The sequence below is a fragment of the Myxine glutinosa genome, chromosome 5, assembly GCF_964187855.1.
Source record: "Myxine glutinosa chromosome 5, kmMyxGlut1.1, whole genome shotgun sequence".
Taxonomy (NCBI): domain Eukaryota; kingdom Metazoa; phylum Chordata; class Myxini; order Myxiniformes; family Myxinidae; genus Myxine; species Myxine glutinosa.
The window spans coordinates 39,368,974-39,377,417 of record NC_136265.1 but is presented as its reverse complement, the minus strand read 5'-3'; the positions used below and the strand labels follow the sequence as shown (position 1 = coordinate 39,377,417).

At 45.0% G+C, this 8,444-nt stretch overlaps 2 protein-coding genes across 2 annotated transcripts in view; one reads left to right on the top strand and one right to left on the bottom strand.

Annotated features, from left to right (window-relative positions):
* Positions 1–8,444, bottom strand: part of LOC137427663 (N-acetylneuraminate-9-phosphate synthase-like) — a 247,858-nt gene that overhangs the window by 80,602 nt on the left and 158,812 nt on the right. The gene's annotated exons all lie outside the window — the stretch shown is intronic.
* LOC137427662 (N-acetylneuraminate-9-phosphate synthase-like) overlaps positions 1–8,444 on the top strand; it is a 444,861-nt gene that overhangs the window by 308,542 nt on the left and 127,875 nt on the right. The window lies entirely within an intron of this gene.

Genomic DNA, 8,444 nt, shown 5'->3' with positions numbered 1-8,444 from the left:
CATCTCAAGGACTATACATTGAAACTAGCTGAAACTTGGAATATACATCGGCCAATAGGTCTAGTTAATGGCTTTCGAAACAAATTCTACAAAAGTGCCATAGTGTTTGCTTTAAAATTAAATATATAAATATATATATATATATATATATATATATATATATGGTATCTGTAATCTGGTTCTCCAACCTAATGAGCGGACAACATGACGTCATCGCCATGCACGTCCGCCTTGCCTGCAAAGTTCCAGAGGAACCATCTAGCAGTGCGTCATTATCTATCTATAATTCCAGTAATCTCTGTGTGTATGTATGTATGTATGTATGTATGTATGTATGTATGTATGTCTGTTTGTCTGTGACCGCTGTTTCTCGACAACTACCGGTCCGATATACTTTAAACTTGCCAGGTATATTGCTGGGGACCCCAGGATGTGCCTTTTCAAGGTTTCATATTAATCGGAGAAGTAGTTACCGAGCTATGTCCAAAAAACGATTCAACCAATCAGAGAGCAGCGAGCTATCACGTGTGCCGAACGTGGCGAACAGACTCTGCCTCGGACGGCACATTTGAGAGCGTATTCATTTATTTCACGTTGGCAAACTATGTTGGCGTTCAACTATGTTTTAAAACTAATTAAAACTAATTTGCGATTCATCGTAACTGCGATATGCGACCTTCCGGACAGTGAAGACTGCACTTCCGGCAGCCAATCACAGAATGCGTTGTTGCGTAGGCGTGGCCGATGTGAGAGCGAGCCGAGCCGAGCGCGTGCGCCATTACGGTTCGTAATTCGATTTCTTCCGGAGAAAATAATAATTTCTCGATTTCTTATGCGCATTATTTCTCCCAATTCAGTCAGAGCGAAGGGCGGAAGCGAAGAGCGTTGTTTTTTTGTTTACGGGCGTACGGGCGTACGGGCGGGGTAGAGCGTACGGGTAGCGTTTTTTTTTTTTTTTGGCAAGGAACGGGCACCCACGTACGGGCATGCCCTAGTGGATTATAAATACAGATGGCGGTGCTTATCGCTCCCAGCAAGGTGCAGCAGTGTATGGGACACCTTGCTGGCGGTTCTCCACTGATGATATGAAGGTCGCATAGTGACTGATATATATATATATATATATATATATATATATATATATATATATATATATATATATATATATATATATATATATATATATATATATATATATAAATATATATATATATATATATATATATATATATATATATATATATATAAATATATATATATATATATAGGCGCCCGCGGAACTACGTAACTTCCGGTTAGTGCACCCTTCGCGACAACAGTCACGTGATTGGATACGTTGAAAACAAACCACAAAAGGGCACGTGTTGCAGCTTACTTCCAGTAGTCTCACCCTCACCTATACATAAATAAATATATAAAAATATATACACACTTTATAACTCTTCAAAATGTTATTACCCAAATCTAACGTGCTGGCTTAATGGTCTAATCCTAATGGATAAGTCATCAGTACTCCCAAGCTGGGGAGTGTTGGTTCGAAGTCCCATATGGGTGAATTAATTTTTTTCTTCCTACTTTTTGAAGTGTTTTATATCATCTTGAATATTATATAATCAAAGGGAGACACAAAGCACCCCTCCCTTCATATGGGATCGTTTCTCTGTATGCGAACAGTCCGGGCTGTCTCCCTTGACATATCACGTGCCTTCGATACGGTCTGGCACCCAGCTCTGCTCACCAAACTCTCCTCCTATGGTATCCATGGAAATCTCCATGCATGGCTTGCGGACTTCCTCTCTGGTCGTAGTCAACGTGTGGCCCTGAATGGATTTCTCTCATCTCCCCTTCCTGTTCAGGCTGGAGTTCCCCAAGGCAGTGTGCTGGGCCCTGTGCTTTTTCTGGTCTTTATCAATGATCTCTCCGACTCTCTGGAAAATCCTCTCTATCTCTTTGCTGATGACTCCACTCTCTGCCGCTCCATTCCTCTTCCCTCATATTCGGCAGTCTGCAGCCTCCTCTCTCTCTGAAGACCTGGACAAAATCACAGACTGGTCAAACAAGTGGAACATGTCTTTCAATCCTGACAAATCTCACTCTCTTACTATGTCTCTCCGAAAAGATCGACTGGACAACCCTCCCATCTACTTTCTCAACAATCCTCTCCAAGAAGTTCTGTCGCTCAAGATTTTGGGTCTCACTATCTGCCATGATCTTTCTTGGGAAAACCACATTTCCAAGCTGGCCTCCAAAGCCAGTCGCCGACTGGGCATCCTCCGTCGTGCGAAGTCCTTCCTCGGCACACCTGAGCTCCTCACCACATACAAGGCTTTCATCCGCAGCTCAATGGAATACTGTTCTCCCCTATGGGCTGGTGCTCCTGCCTCACACCTGGCTCGGCTTTACGCTGTTGAATCCAAAGCTTTCAAAATCATTGGAATCTCCCGCGATGAAGCTATCTCTGAGGGCCTTTCACTCACTCACTGCAGGCAGGTAGGTGGTCTTTCTGTCTTCTACCGACTCCTCTCCGGCCTTGCTCCCCCAGCTCTCTCTGTGCTCTGTCCCCCAAATATTCCTACAGGTCGCACAAGATCTGCCAGCAACCCTCTGATGGTTAAACTGCCGAAATCTCGGCTCTCTGCTCACCTTCACTCTTTCATTCCTCTTTTCTCCCGCCTCTGGAATAAACTCCCACACTCCCTTCAATCCCACTCCTCCCTCCAGGTCTTTAAAACAGCTGTTCACCACCATCTCTTATCTTCCCCCATCCAAAACCTTGATCTTTTCTACCCCCACTAATTCACCCCTGATCCACCTTGTTTGAAATTCCAACTTCCTTCCTGGAAGTCCTGGCAGTGTACATATGTTTATACCTCTCCCACCCCCTCCCCCCCCCCTTCACATGCCTCCCCCCCAAAGCCCTCTCCCTCCCACAGATCTCTCGATGTCTCCATGTCTCTCGGTCCCTGCTCTCAAATGTTTTGTTTGTGTCCTTCCCCCTCTCTCCCCATCTTGTCTACTGCTCCCGATGTTATTTGTTGTATGTGTCTGTTTGTCTTTCTGTGTGATTAATGTTCGCTCTTTCACGAGCCTCGATCTTGTATGCAAAAAAAATAAAAAAAAAAAAAAAAATAAATGCAACTTTAACGTGGGGACTGAAAATTCATTTTTCGGCATCTAATGGTATATATTATTGCACACCGCACCTTTCCGATGCCATCTCCAGACATTGCATGACGTCATTGCCGGACACCTAAGGGGGCTCGGCAGTGACACACGCTGAAAGGGAGTACTCAGTTTTCACTCTGGTTGTTTGTTTTCATGCTTTCTTGTTTTCTTGTTTGTTTGTCCGGGCGATAACCCAGCCATCCTTTGAGCTCAACAACAACAACAACAACATGCATTTTAAGGCCATGTTCCCTGCGAGAGCGGGGGTTAGCCTTGCGGTCCCCATGACATTCTTCTCCATTTTGCCCTATTTTCTGCATCTCTCCTTGTTAACCCCCTTGCCCGCATTTCTTCTTCCACCATCTTTAGCCAAGTCTTTCTCGGTCTTCCCCGTCCTCTACTTCCTTCTACATTAACTTCCATCACTCTTCTCAACCAGTCACTTTCATCCTTCCTCAATACATGACCAAACCATTCCAACCTGTTCCTCTTCACAGCATCAATCACAGGCAATATTCCCATCATCTTTCGCAATTCATCATTTGTCTTCCTCTCTCTCAACGATACTCCGCACATCCATCGAACCATTCGCATTTCCACCCTTTCCAGCCTTCGTTGCTGCTCTACGTTCATTACCCATGTCTCGCTCCCATAAATCATAACACTTCTCACACATGCAGCATACACCTTTCCCTTCAGCTTCAGCGACACTCTCCTCCTCATCAGCACGCCACTCAGTTCCCGAAACTTCTTCCATGCACATCTCACTCGAGCAACCGTTGCCGAGTCTGATCCACCTTCTCCATTCAGCATGTCTCCGAGGTAGCAAAATGTTTTCACACCTTCCAGCTTCACGCCGTCTCCAAGATCCAACTCAACATTTCCTCCATCTGCAGCTCCCTCTGTGCACACCTTACATTTGAATGTAGCTGCCACACTGGTTAATGACCCTCTCAGACCACTACATTTTTGATGAACCCACTCAGCACACATTGTACATTGAATGGAGTTCACTCCGACACCCTTCCTGCACACAGCACACGGCCACTTCCCAGTTCTTTCCACCTCACCACATGCTTTACCACTTGCCATCACCTTTGTCTTTCCGATATTCACCTTCAGACCTTTTGTCTCCATACATTCCTTCCACTTGTTCATCTTTTCCTTCAGTCCATCCATACTTTCCGCAATCAACACAAGATCATCTGCATACAACAACTCCCACGGTAAACCCTCCTTTACGGTCTGAGCCAGCACCTCCATCACAGCTACAAATAGTAGTGGACTTAGTACCGACCCCTGATGCACTCCCACCTTCACCTCAAACTCACCACTGTTCCCGTCCTTCGTCCTTACAGCTGTGCGTGCTCTTTTGTACATTGCCATCACTACTCTGATCAACCATTCCTCCACTCCTAACTTCCTCAATGCCCATGTCAATACTTTGCGTGGAACCCTATCGAATGCTTTCTCCAGATCAACAAACCCAAAAAACAACTTCTTCCTCTTATCCATGTACTTCTCCTGCAACTGCCTCACAATGAAAAGCGCATCTGTCGTTCCTCTTCCTGGCATAAATCCAAACTGCATTTCGTCGATCTTCACTTTCTCCCTTACCCTCCTCTCCAACACCCTTTATTTACCGATTACCGATTTACCGATTATCCTTTGAGCTCGGAAGCTGAAATTTCAGCACAATAGTGAGCAAGTCCTTTGTCAAAAACTGTATTTTTTGTTTTTTGATTAATCAATTAATTGAGGAGTTATTTAATTATTAGCGACTAATTAAGTACTTATTTAATTAATTAAATTTCCTTTCTCTTCTGACCATTAACTCAGGCACCTTCTGAGTTAGGAAGCTGATATTTGGACATGCCAATGACCAGGTGATTTGGCTGCAAAGTCTATTTTTGATTTATTAATTAATCAATTAATCAATTAATCGATTAATTTTTTAATTATTCGATTAATGACTAAAAATTTGTTTTTTTAACTTACAGATTCTGATGAAATGGTGGTAGTTTATGTGTTATATGACCGAATTGATTAATAATTTAATTTTTTAACGATTATTATTTATTTATTTTCATTATTAATCATTTATTTATTTTCTTTCTCATTTGGCCAATATCTCAGGCACCTTTTGAGCTTGGAAGCTAATATTTGGACATGAGTGACCAAGTGATGTGGCTATCAAGGATATTTTTGATTTATTGATTAATCATTTAATCGATTAACTATTTATTGATTAATTGATTTATTATTTATTGATTAATCAATTAATTATTTAATTTTTTATTAATGACTTATTTACATTTCTAAAATTTCTAATACATACATCTTCGGATGAAGCACTACTGGTTTAGTTATGCTATTAGCCAATTGATTAAGGAAATATTTTGTGATAATCTTTTATTGATTTTAATTATACAATTAATCAATCAATTAGCATACACCTCTCCCTCCCAATGCAGCCTCTATGAGCTGTACTGCGGTATTGCCAGGTGCTGGAGGCGCCCCCGCAATGCCGCGCTGTAGGATATTTAATTATTTGGCATGGGGGCGGTGTACTTTGAATGTATCTGTTTTTTGTAAACAAGATCGAGGCTCGTGAAAGAGCGAACATTAATCACACAGAAAGACAAACCGACACATAAAACATATAAAATCGGGAGCGGTAGACAAGATGGGGAGAGGGGGAAGGACACAAACACAACATTTGAGAGCAGGGACCGAGAGACATGGAGACATCGAGAGATCTGAGAGAGGGCGAGGGCTTTGGGGGGTGGGGGGCATGGGAAGGGGGCGGTGGGAGAGGTATAAAACATATGGACACTGCCAGGACTTCCAGGAAAGAAGTTGGAATTTCAAACAAGGTGGATCTGGGGTGAATTAGCGGGGGTAGAAAAGATCAAGGTTTTGGATGGGGGAAGATAAGAGATGGTGGTGAACAGCTGTTTTAAAGACCTGGAGGGAGGAGTGGGATTGAAGGGAGTGAGGGAGTTTGTTCCAGAGGCGGGAGAAAAGAGGAATGAAAGAGTGAAGGTGAGCAGAGAGCCGAGATTTCGGCAGTTTAACCATCAGAGGGTTGCTGGCAGATCTTGTGCGACCTGTAGGAATATTTGGGGGACAGAGCACAGAGAGAGCTGGGGGTGCAAGGCCGGAGAGGAGACGGTAGAAGACAGAAAGACCACCTACCTGCCTGCGGTGAGTGAGTGAAAGGCCCTCAGAGATAGCTTCATCGCGGGAGATTCCAATAATTCTGAAAGCTTTGGTTTCAACAGCGTGAAGCCGAGCTAGGTGTGAGGCAGGAGCACCGGCCCATAGGGGAGAACAGTATTCCATTGAGCTGCGGATGAAAGCCTTGTATGTGGTGAGGAGCTCAGGTGTGCCGAGGAAGGACTTCGCACGACGGAGGATGCCCAGTCGGCGACTGGCTTTGGAGGCCAGCTTGGAAATGTGGTTTTCCCAAGAAAGATCATGGCAGATAGTGAGACCCAAAATCTTGAGCGACAGAACTTCTTGGAGAGGATTGTTGAGAAAGTAGATGGGAGGGTTGTCCAGTCGATCTTTTCGGAGAGACATAGTAAGAGTGTGAGATTTGTCAGGATTGAAAGACATGTTCCACTTGTTTGACCAGTCTGTGATTTTGTCCAGGTCTTCAGAGAGTGAGGAGGCAGCAGACTGCCGATCTGAGGGAAGAGGAATGGAGCGGCAGAGAGTGGAGTCATCAGCAAAGAGATAGAGAGGATTTTCGAGAGAGTCAGAGAGATCATTGATGAAGACCAGAAAAAGCACGGGCCCCAGAACACTGCCTTGGGGAACTCCAGCCTGAACAGGAAGAGGAGATGAGAGAAACCCATTCAGGGCCACACGTTGACGACGACTAGAGAGGAAGTCCGCCAGCCATGCGTGGAGATTTCCATGGATACCAAAGGAGGAGAGTTTGGTGAGCAGAGCGGGGTGCCAGACCGTGTCGAAGGCACGTGATATGTCGAGGGAGACAGCTCTAATTTCCTGTTTGGCATTGAGGACCTCCATCCATTGTTGAGACAGCAGAAGCAGCATGTCCAGAGTAGAGTGACCTGGTCTGAAACCAATTTGATGATCAGAGATCAAGCCATTGGAGAAGAGGAAAGATTTCATATCCGAAGCAATGATGGATTCCATGACTTTGCTGATAATTGGGAGAAGGCTGATTGGTCTGTAGTTGCTAGGATCTGTTTTTGCACCTTTTTTGTGCAAACGGTGATGTTGGCTGATTTCCAAGCAGATGGCAGTTGACCTTGAGCAAAAGAGAGGGTGAAGAGAACAGAGAGAGGGTGAGATAGAGCAGCAGAGCAGGATTTTAGGACCCGTGGGCTGATGCCGTCGGGTCCAGTTGCAGAATCAGAGTCGAGGGTTGACAGAAACTTTTCCACCTTGTCAGGAGGAAAGGACACGGAGTCCAGGAGCAGCAGGGTACGACTGGGTATGGTGGGTACAGAGAGGGATGGGTTTGGGACACAAGATTTAGAGGCAAACACAGAGTTGAGGCATTCAGCTTTTTCACGTGCGGAGTCAGCTGTGTAGCCGTTTGAGGTAAGGGAGGGGATGGAGGGGGAACAAACACCAGAAACGGATTTGACCAGATGCCACCAGGATTTGGAAGAGGGAGACAGATAAGAGAGTTCGGTCTTGAGAACGGAGAGATATTGTTTCCTGGCTCTCCTGAGGGTGGACACACACTTGTTTCGGGCTTTGTGAAAGGAAATGAGATTTTATTCCGTTGGATTTGCTTTCCAGGAGACGAAGGCAAGTTGTTTCTGGGCAACAGCCTGACAAGATTCCGTGTACCATGGACGGGAGGAAGGGTATGACAACTGAAGACGAGATGGGATAAATCTGTGCATGAGAGAGAGCAATTTACTTTGGAAGAATTCCCAGGATGAGTTGATGTCAGAGGTGGTAGAGATGGGAGACCAGTCCAGATGATTGATTGCTGCTTGAAGACCGTGCCAGTTGGCCTGAGTGAAATGCCAAACTCGTCGACGCTGAGCAGGCTCCCTGAGGATGGTCAGAGAGATGTCCACTTTAACAAGGACATGATCAGATGATCCGATCGGAGCAGAAGAAGAGCAGCAGACATTTTCAGGGAAGTTAGTCATAACCAAGTCCAGAAGAGAAGATGTTCCGTTGACTGAGATCCGGGTCGGGAAATTGACAGATTGTGTCAGTCCCAGTGAGTCGCAGAAGTCCTTTGCTGAGGAGCCATGGCTGGTGAGAGAGGTACCCACACC